At 40.8% G+C, this 10568-nt stretch overlaps 1 long non-coding RNA gene across 1 annotated transcript; it reads right to left on the bottom strand.

Moving 5' to 3' along the window:
- Positions 1-593: 593 nt before the first annotated feature.
- Positions 594-5050, bottom strand: LOC119544863. Its single transcript, XR_005218943.1, has 3 exons — positions 4806-5050; positions 2031-2126; positions 594-1689 (listed from the first exon to the last, which is right to left on the bottom strand). It is a non-coding gene; the product is annotated as an uncharacterized LOC119544863 (long non-coding RNA).
- Between the last annotated feature and the right edge of the window lie 5518 nt (positions 5051-10568).

The following is a 10568-nucleotide window of genomic DNA, read 5'->3' as shown; positions in this document are numbered from 1 at the left end:
TTCCTCTGTATATAATGTGTCTTTATTCTCTGGATGTTTCTAAGATCTTTGTTTATCACTGGTTTTGAGCATCATGATTATGATGTGCCTTGGTGAAGTTTTTATTCATGTTTTTGTACTTTGGATTTTTTTGAGCTTTTTATATCATTGTGTTATAGCTTTTATGAAATTTGGTAATTTTTTCCATCATTATCTCTTCAAATATTCTTTTCTTCACAGACATACATCCATTCTGGGGACTACAAATACACTTTTACTAGGCTATTTGATGTTGTCCCACAATTCACTGAAGCTCTGTTCAGATTTTTAAAAATTCTTCTCTTTTCTCTATGTTTCATTTTGGATGGTTTCTATGTCGTCTGGTTCATTAGTCTTTTCTTTTCAATGTCTAGTCTGCCATTAATCCCATCCAGCATATTTTACACATCAGACATTGTCATTTTTATTTCTAGGAGCTTGATTTGCATCTTTTTACATCTTTCACTTCTCCACTTAAAATCTTCAGTCTTTTCTTTAGCTTTTTGAACACATGGAATATAGTTCTAATAATTGATTTACAGTCTGTGCCTACAAATTCTATACTCTGTGTCAGTTCTGGATCAGTTTTCATTGATTTTTCTCCCATCATGCTCTTTGCATGACTGGTAATTTTTGATTGGGTGCCATAAATTGTGAATTTTATCTTACTGGGTGCTGGCTATTTTGGTATTCTAATAAATATTCTTGAGCTTTGTTCTGGGATGCAGTTAGGTTACTTGGAAACAGTTTGATCCTTCTGGGTCTTCCTTTTACTTTGTTAGGAGAGACCAGGGCAGCTTTTAGTCTTGGGCTTATTTTGACCCAATACCGAGGCAATACCATTTTGCACATCTGATCTCTCTGAATTCTAAAGTCTGCTGGTGGGAATAGATGCTATTCACAGCCCTTTGTGTGTGATTGTTCTCTCTGATATTTGCAGATGGTTCTGTCCTCCACCCTGAGTGGTTTCCTCACATGCTTGCAGTGATCGGTCCTCAGCTGAAAACTCAAGGGAAAGCCTCTGCAGATCTCCAGAGTCTTCTCTCTGTGCAGCTGTTTCCTCTCCGGTACTCTGCCTTGTGAACTCCAGCCTCCTAGGGCCCCGCTGATTCCCAACTCCATTTCTTCAACTCAGGGAGGCTGCCAGGCTCTTCTGGGGTTCCCCACCCTCCACCACACCTGGAAACTCTCTCTAGGCGGTAAGCAGTGGCAATTTGTTTCCTCACTCTCAGGTATCACTGCCCTCCATTGCCTGATGCCCAATGTCTTGAAAACTGTTGGTTCTTATATTTTGTCCATGATTTTGTTTTAGGTGGGAGGGTAAATCTGTTCCCTTTTATTCCATCTTTCCCAGAGGCAGAAGTCTTCTAAAATACATTTTTAAGTAAAGAATTGAATTTATATAAAGAGAAGTGCTACAAAATTATTGGTCTAATGTCATATGAATATGGTAAAAATCATCTAAGTGCTTTGTAAATGACTGAAGTTTAGGAAATATCTGTCTACTCCGAATTATTCATTATACAAGGAAAGTAACTGAAGCCTCGAGCAGCAGGAGATGCAGCAAAGTTCACATAATTCTTTAGTGAGAAAAGTAAAAAAAAAATCATTTTTCCTTTCACTGTGTCCAGTGTACTTGCCAATATTCCATTGTTTCAACTTGTGTCAAACCTGCCAATTAAAAAGGGGCAGATTACATAGTCTTACAAAATATGTGTGCTCAAATAACAATGCCTTTGCATTTGAAAGCCATGAAAAACAAGCCGCTAGTTCAGTCTATTTGTGTCATTTATAAAAACATTTTCAACCTCCTTATGGACCTTTGAGGACAAACTTGTTCACATTCCTTCTGTAAAATTAAATAGGTTTGCAGTTCCTCTAGGAGGTAGGGGCTGCATCATGTTAAGTGATAGAATCTGACAGTGGCTTAAGGTTTTCACAACTTGTAAACTCTGCTGTTTTTACGAGGAGCAGGAGAACAAGTCAATTGCCACAGAAAGCATATAACTTACCACAAGCTCTCCATCTGAGCAGGTTGTCTAATCCATCAATGCACCATGAGTACAATTGCCTGGGCCTTCAAGATTTCCAAGGGCCCGTGAAGATGTCTGAGATTGGAAAAGGAAATTGATTGCATATATAAAACAGAAAATTACCAAATTAAAACCAATGTTTTCATTTCTAAAAGTGCAAGCTGGCAACCTTTAAATGCAACTGAACTCCTGTGTTTCTGTATACATTATCATCAGTGTGGGTTACTGGCTCATTTTAATATGCTTGGTGTGATGTAAATGGGGTCTCCGCAAGTAAGAGTGCCCAGGGCCTCTGAATGTCTTTAAACCCCTCTGTATTCAGTTACCGAAATTCCAGAGAAGTTTTGGAGTGTTACTAAACCCCTTTGCTGAGAAATGGTGATGAACGTCAAAAAGTAAATGTTACTTAAGGTTTTTCTTTTTCCATTTTGCAAACGGGAGCATTGCTTAGGTAATTCCTACTTGGTTTGCATTTTTGTTCGTTAAATTCTGTTTGCCTGTTAAGCCAGTGCTCAAATAGGATCAGAGAAATCCATATCCCAACACATCCTTTAGGTTTCTTTTTCAGTGTGCTTCTCTTGGAGAGTTGGAACAGATCTGAATTGCCTCACAGCTTCTGGGAGGTAATGGCTTTGGGTGTCTTAATTTTTCTAAATCAAATTAAATCTGTTTCCAATACTTCTTAACCACAGCTGATAAGACGTCTGGTTACCAGGGCTTCATCTCCACCATTGGCTCTTACAAGAACTCTGGCTTATGGTTGTCAGGAAAACAGAGGATAACCTAGTTGGGGAGGGTTTTTCCTTTACTTTACAGGCCCCTAAGAGTATATGAAACAAGTCACAGATCCTTTCCATCCCAGGACACCATTTCTAGAATATTATATTGCAGCTACTTGTCCTTTTGCCCAATTTTAGGGAAACCAACCAACCCTGAGGCCCTCTTCCAACTGCAAAGCACCAAGTCCCCATCCTGATGTGTTTTCAGACAGTGCAATCAATTTCTTCAATGGACAAAGAGCAGTTTTTATTATAGTGGGTACAAAGAAGACTAGTGGTTCTGGTAGACTACTGGGTAATCTGCCTGTGGCTTTACAGTTTCAGATGGAAGAAAGCATTCAAGCAACTTTGTTCCTATCCTTTTCAAAAATTGGGAATGTAAAATTAATTATGACATTTACAGAAATTCCGTTAGGTCCTTTATAATAAACTCAAGCCTACCAAGAAGCCCCTACTGAAACAGGTGCCAAAGGAAATCAGACAAACATAGTCTAAGAAAGGATGATTATGAAAGATAATCCCTCAGTAGTTTATAGCATTTGTCATTGACTAACATGGACTCTTTGGAAGGGCTGGAAAGATCTCCTTAAGCAACGTCACTCAGATGCTATCTTTGTTTTCTTCACATTCCTCAATAAATGGAGTACAAAACAGACAAAGAAGGATCCTATTCATCAAAAGGAGATGTTAACACACCTTAGGGCTTTGAGCTCTTGAGATGAGGAGCCCAGCTTTATGCCACTTAACGTAGTAACATGGTTGATGTTAAATGAAATCACATAATGTTTTAAAGCCCACTGTCACTAGTCTTCATGAAAATTGTTAGACATTTTAGGAAAAGCTAGGAAACATTCTTAAAAGAGAAGAATGAGTTTAATCAGTGGGATAAAAACTCCTTGGTGAAAGCTTGAATTAGCACCTCTTTTCCCTGTACTAAACCTTCCCAGGAACCCTAAAATTCAGCCTAACACGTTATAGAAGTATCAGTACCTTCCCTTTCATCCCAGACATTAGGGAAATTAAACAGATCTAATACCAAGAATCTCAAAGCCAGGCAATTCAACCAAGAACGAGATTTTTAAAACACTGCCTGAGAGCTGCCCCCTAACAAATCTGTACCACAGTCCTCTCTTCTAACTGCCTTTGCCTTTTCAACCTACTCTATGCAATTAACAACTGATTCTACCCTGCTCCGTTCTCTACACTTGCTCTTCAGCACTTTATTTTGTCAGTATAAAATATAGTTAATTATCACATTGTCTTCTCACTAATTGCTATTTAAGTCTATTTTGTTTCCCCAACTAGATTTTAAACTTCCTGTGAACAAGAGTACTGGAACCCTTTGGCATAGCAGAATAACTAAAATAGGCCTGAGTACCTAATACGTGCGCAATAATACAATCAATAATCAATGATTCCAAGGTTTAAACAACATGCAAAAAGTAAACAAAACTGGGTTATTTAAATCTTTTCCCCAAGTTAAAAGTTTCCCTAGTGATTCTTTGAAATATGAGATTCTTTGAGATGAAGTCCACTATTTTTCTTTTAAAGGCCTTTGTAGGAAACATTGGTAAGAAAAATGCAACAATCTAGAAAGATGGTGACATAATAGAGTGGAGCTAAAAGTGACTTTCTCATAGAAAATGAACATTTTAGTTCTAATTTGAGTTCTTACATTGGGTTGATCAAATTAAGAAGAGTAGACTCATTCCTCAGGCCTATTTGGAAGAGATAAATTCAGGCCAGACGGAAAACTAAAAATATGAAGAGACCCAGGTCAAAAGTCATCCAAAGAGAAAGACTTTATGGCTCTGCCCGATGAAACCCTCAGTGTTCTCACCATCTTCAAAGGACAGGAGAATTCACAGCCCTGGACAGCCCTGCTCCTCTCTGCCCTCTGAATAGAGACAAGATCACCGAATTGCAGGGGATGACCCCAGCTGCTGACTGAATCTGTCGGCTCGCTTTTCCTTACCTTAGTACCCTTTTGTGAATGACCAGTTTTCTTTCTTCCCTTCCTGTCTGGTTTGCATCACTGACAAATCCCACTTTTCCTCCCTTGAGAAAGAAATTATTCCCTCAGCCCTGCCCGTTTGGAAGAGGGCATTCCATTTCAAGATGAGCTGGACTGCAGCCTTCAAAATAAAAAAAAATTAAGTGGTTGAGATAAAGCACCCAATAAAGCAGTTGAAAGTAGGAAAAGGCAGAAAGGATCTGTGCCTTCTCATAGAGCAAAACTCACCATCCATCAGCTGAAAAGGAAAATCTGGGACATGGCTTAACATTTTCATTAAAAAGGAACAGAGTGTGGGGATGTCAGATTTGGACCAACAACAGTGAGATCTTTTTCTTACTGTTCCTTTCCTCTGGACGTTCTTGCTGTGGGGTTCAAAGTTCTCTCTCTGACCAAATTTAGTCAAGTTGCTTTTCTTCCTGTCTCTGATTGAACCCAGAGCTTTGGGAAGGGCAGTGAAGTAAGCCGAAATGAAATTGCCAGACCTACAATTCTCAAGTAAATGAGATTTTCTCTAATGCTTACCAACTGTCACCAGGTCAGATGGATTTTTCTGCTTGAAGTCTCTTGATGCATTAATTTCTCTGCTGTCTTATGGTATCCTTCTGAAAGTAACCCCAACAGCCATAAATACATAAAAAAAAATGTATAGCATAACTGGTGCACAAAAGCAAAGTACAAATAAAAAGTGGGGAGAGGGCAGAAAAAAGAGGTCTTAAGCATGTCATTTGTTTGGTTTTCAACTCAGAAGGTAATTCAACCATCACTCTACTCAGAGCTACCAAAAATGGCGTGATGGGATAGGTCTGTGTTGGCTGAACTAGACAGAAATCCTAAAAGGTAGCTGCATATTCTTTTTCTTGATTTATCCAGTGCAGTGTTTTTAAAAAAACATTTTAAAGCAACGAAACCACCTTATATACAGCAGCAGAAAGTGGAGCTGCACTGGTTGAAGTCGGGTGGGTTTCATGGGGGTTCACCAGGAGAATGCCCCCCACCCCCGCAGGAGAGCTCCTATGAGCCTCCAAGCCGTCCTAGGGGCCCTTGTGAAAGGACTGTTGTTAGCACTCACAAGGGCAAAGCCATGACCCAAGTGGCAACACCAGGATTTAATTTCTCTGACTCCAAGTGGCAACTCATCCATGTGACAGGGCAAGAGGAGATATTCTGCTTCTCTCTGATGTAGTCATGGACATTTTCCTCACTCCCTCTGGTTCCCCGAACTCATTTATAATAGATATCATTAGTCTTGCCACTATCAGCTAATGTCTGCCCTCAGCTTCCTTCCTTTGAAAAACATTTCAACAAATGTACACTGATTGCCTCCTAGGTCCAAGGCACTATCTGGTTTTCGAACGATATAAATAAGTATAGCAGTAGTGGAGTAGTAGGATAGCAAATACACAGAGCATTTACTAAGTGCCAGACACTGTTCTAAGCTCTTTACATGTATTATATCATTCAATCATTGAAACAACACTCTAATAAAGTTATCATTATTATTTCCAATTTAAAGATGAAGAAACTGAGGCATAGAGCAGTGAAGTAATTTGCTCAAAGTCACATATCTAGCAAGTGGCAGAGCTGAGATTTGAACCCAGTCGATTTGGCTCCTGACAGTGCTTTATTTGCAATATAACTGGGGTTTATCAGTATATTTTTTTATCAGCCTACTGTTATTGATGTCGGCCTTATCTATGCTACAAAAGAGAAGTTTCTGCTAATAGAGTTTTCAAATGTCTTCTTCCTTTTAGCATTTAATAAAGCACTCTCACCAAGGTGTGTACGAGAAATGCTGCTGACTGCACTTTTCCCTCCCAGATCATTCATTGTATGCCTGTTATTTGCTAAGCACTGTACATCATCATTACCATTAATTAAAAATAAATCTTTCCAGGTTGATATTTTTAATCAATGAAAAAAGAGAATTAGAGGCATTAATTAATTTGTTGAAGACATACAACCACTGAAGATCAGTGCTGCATTCTAACCCACAGCCCAGCTCACACCAAGCCCACATTCTTAACATTTCCCTCCATCGTCAGTCCTGGCTAAGATGGTGAGTGGTCAAGATTGGTCATTAATGCCTCTAATTTGTGTCATTAATGCCAATAACCCCGTTCTCCAACTCTGTTCTCTTATACAGTTGCTGGCCCTAGCCAGTCTTCATGCATATTTTATACTTTACAAAGCAAACTTACAGCATTTAACTTACCAACCATCATTCACCTAAAGCCCGAAACCTGGAAGTAGGGCAGATGCTGCTCTCTGTTTCACAAATGATGAAAATGCTAAGTGGAGAGGTTGGGGATTTGTCCACTCCAAGTCTTGTGGTTTTTCACTGCTTCATCTTGGACTGCTCAGAAGCATCCAAGTGTCTGAATATTTATGATCTCTTTCACTCATCAGAATGCACTATAGGGCCTTGATGACTTGACTGAAACTAACAGCAACCAACAGAGCCAGGCCACACCAGGAAGGCTGAGCTGGTTTTGAAGCTTGGCAAGAATGATCAATCTGCCTCAGTAAGTTGGTTTTCTCTTCTCTTTCCTACAAAACCAGCAACCAAGCAGTGAAAATAATATATATACATATAACATATATAAATATATACTGTACTAAAAAATAAAGATCAAAGTGAGTGATTGCCATTCTCTAGTTCCTCCCATGACATTTAGTAGTTCACGCGGAGTGAACAATCTGCTCTGTTGGAGGACCTCAGCCCACAGACCTTGGACTTATTACACAGGAGTGCCCTGGGGTGGGCCAGGCACACACTTGAGCACATCCTATTACCACATAAGGAACTTCTTGCAGCACCAAACACCTCTGATTTCGATTACTTACTGCATCGCTAGGCCCACAGCAGGCCTGATGTTAGAAGTGTAAAGGTAAAAAGTGCTATCCCAGCCAGGTGACACTGGGTGTTGTATCTGGGCTGGAGCCGAGATTCTTTGGGTAGAGTGTAGGATTAAACAATACCACTCCCTAAAAGTCTTTTGGGTTTTCCGGGCAGAAATCCTCCTGTTGTGGATATTCAGTGAATTTCTAAATTGTCCTGGACTACTTGGGAATACTTAAAACAGATGTCCACTAATCTCCTGATTTTTATGGATCCCAGGAGACCTATGTCAAAGAACTTGAATCCTGTGTACAATTAGATTAAAGACATTACAGACCCAGTAGATGGACTAAGCATTTTCAAAAAGAAGCAAGCCACAGCAAATGGAACTGGATCCTTGAAGAAAAATAACCTAGACGCAGGAAGAAACCTGTTGGGTGTGGCCAACAAACAATGGGCGACCATCACTTTGGATTTGGGTGGAGGTTAAGGCCCTTACTTGCCCACCTCTGACACAACCCACCACAACCCCAGCATTCCTGAGAACCAGGGGAAGGAAAAGGCTGGGGAGCATGGAACTTTGTCCTTAGGGACCCCACGGCTCTGTTAGAGAAAGACCTTCTGAAAGATCTGGTTAGGCAAAGCAGAAAGTACCTCCAGAGTGAATGGAGGCAAGAGAAGCAATGGAGACTGGTGAGTTAGAGGAAGGCAGGAGCTGTGCAGGCAGCAGGGAGGTCAGTAGTCTCTAGGGCAGGCCACGGGTGGTCAGCAGTATCACAGGCTACAGCTCGATCAGCTCCCTGTGGGTGGTGTAGGCACAGTTGGTCCAGAGGAAAACTGGCAGCAAGATGGGTAGCAGCAAGGGCAATACCCAGTGGTTGATTAGCAGAAAGGTGAAAGCAGAAGTGGAGGCTCTGCAGAGCTGCAAACATGACTCAACCTGGGAACTTCTGGAGAAGGAGCCACTCCATTTTTGCCCCATGAGTCCTGAGGAAGGAGTAAGGAGAAAGCAAGGGACATTCAGGTTACACCTGGGAGCACACTTGGACATTCTCTACTATTAGGGGACAGATCAAACATCTTGCCTGTTAGGCAGGCAGGGGCTTTGGAGCATTGAGATTCGAGGTGTTACTATAAATGTGGCACATGACAATCAACACTGTTTGAAGCCTGAGACTTACAAATGACTTGTGTAACATTTGAATTTTTTTCCAAATGAATGTGCAATCTCTGTTATTTGAAAGGGGGTGGTGATAGAATTTTGTTTTAGAATATAAGTCTTTGGGGACCGATTTAATTCATACTCTTCCATCTTTCCTAATTCAGCAAATATTTATTGGCCATCTATTTTATACCAAACAGCAGGCCAGGGATTGAGAATACAAAAATAAATACGGTTTAGTTCCTGACCGCAACAATCTCACAGCTTAGCGGGGGAAATTGACCTACCAAACAAGCATGCAATGTTTAGGGACAAGTGCCATAGGAGAGTTATGTTTATGGGTAGGTAGATTCAAAAGAAGAGCCTGGGGGCAGTTAAAGAAGGTAGCATTGTGGGTATGCATGATGGGTCTTAGCAGGTGACAAGGAATTTGCTAGGACAAAAAAACGGGAGGAAAATCATTTTGATCTGTAGGGGCAAATGGAGAATACCCAACATAATCCCCAGGCTTCTTCTCTCTGTTCTGTGACCTGGAAGTTTGTTCCCCATAGACCACATCCTCCATTGCTCTCTGGCTTTGAGTTTTGCATTGCCTACAGGAGGTACCATAGAAAGTCAGAAGACAGGAGAGGGGAGAGGTGTTTCTTCTCCCAGGTCCCGCCCTTCCAAACCAGGGTTTGACAGTAGCTGTATTCATCCCAGATCACAACTTCCTCTCTCCAGGTTCTGGCAAGAGAAGGGAACAGATACCAAAAGGTGCAGCTTCAGCAGCTTCCTGCTGTTGCCAATACAGGGTAGTTACCTTCCCTTACTAGCCTCCATTACCCCTGTCTACACCCCTGTAACTGTCTTCAGTCACCTTTTTGGGTGTCTCATGCATTCCCTATTGAGACTGCATGATCTAGCAAGCTAAGCATAAGGGATAGTGTTTGCTAAGGAGCTGTGAAATGACATGGCTCATTTACTGGAGGCAGGGCTCTGGAAACAAAGACAGGAGATGCCTGGGGAGATTGTCAGGGACAGGTCACAGAGAGCCGCGGCTGTTACTTTTAAGAGTTCAGACTTTATCCCAAAGACTTTGTTATACCACCGTGGTTTATGTTTTTTGTTATTGTTGTTTTGCTGAGTTCCTGAGAATTCCTCAAAATTCCTTAGAATCTCATATTATTCGTGGCCTGAATTGGATTATAGTATAAAGCTTTCGAATAACCTATGCAAGAGGTAATGGAGCGTTCTCTGTGTTCTGCTGAGAATGCCCATGAATTACTCTTAGAATTGAATACACAGGAATTCATTGAAGGAAGAGGTTTCCCCCTTTCACTGTGGATAATCTCTCAACAAATCCTCTGGTGGATGATCCAGAATTAACTGTTCCACTAGAATTACACATAGCATAATTTAGCTTTCCCCTAAACAAAAATTAGCTTGGAAACATGGGCCAGGGGAGAGAGTCATTACAAGTCCAGAGAATAACAGACCCTAGTATATTCCATATTCCTTCTCACACTGAGATCTTTATGAAAGCTGGGACTAGAAGGAAAAACAAGTGGAAGAGAAGATGTTTCTTTATTACTGAGCACAATACATTTAATATAATAGGATATTGTTGGTTGACTGATTGCTCTAAAACAGACACTTGATAGACTCCCTAGACCTGGGTGAGACAGATGCTGTAGGTGGGCTGACTCAACACCCATTCCCAACCCGTTTCTCCTTTGTC

Source organism: Choloepus didactylus, chromosome 9, assembly GCF_015220235.1.
Source record: "Choloepus didactylus isolate mChoDid1 chromosome 9, mChoDid1.pri, whole genome shotgun sequence".
Classification (NCBI taxonomy): domain Eukaryota; kingdom Metazoa; phylum Chordata; class Mammalia; order Pilosa; family Megalonychidae; genus Choloepus; species Choloepus didactylus.
The sequence above is the reverse complement of the archived record's forward strand: the minus strand, read 5'-3'. Positions and strand labels throughout refer to the sequence as shown.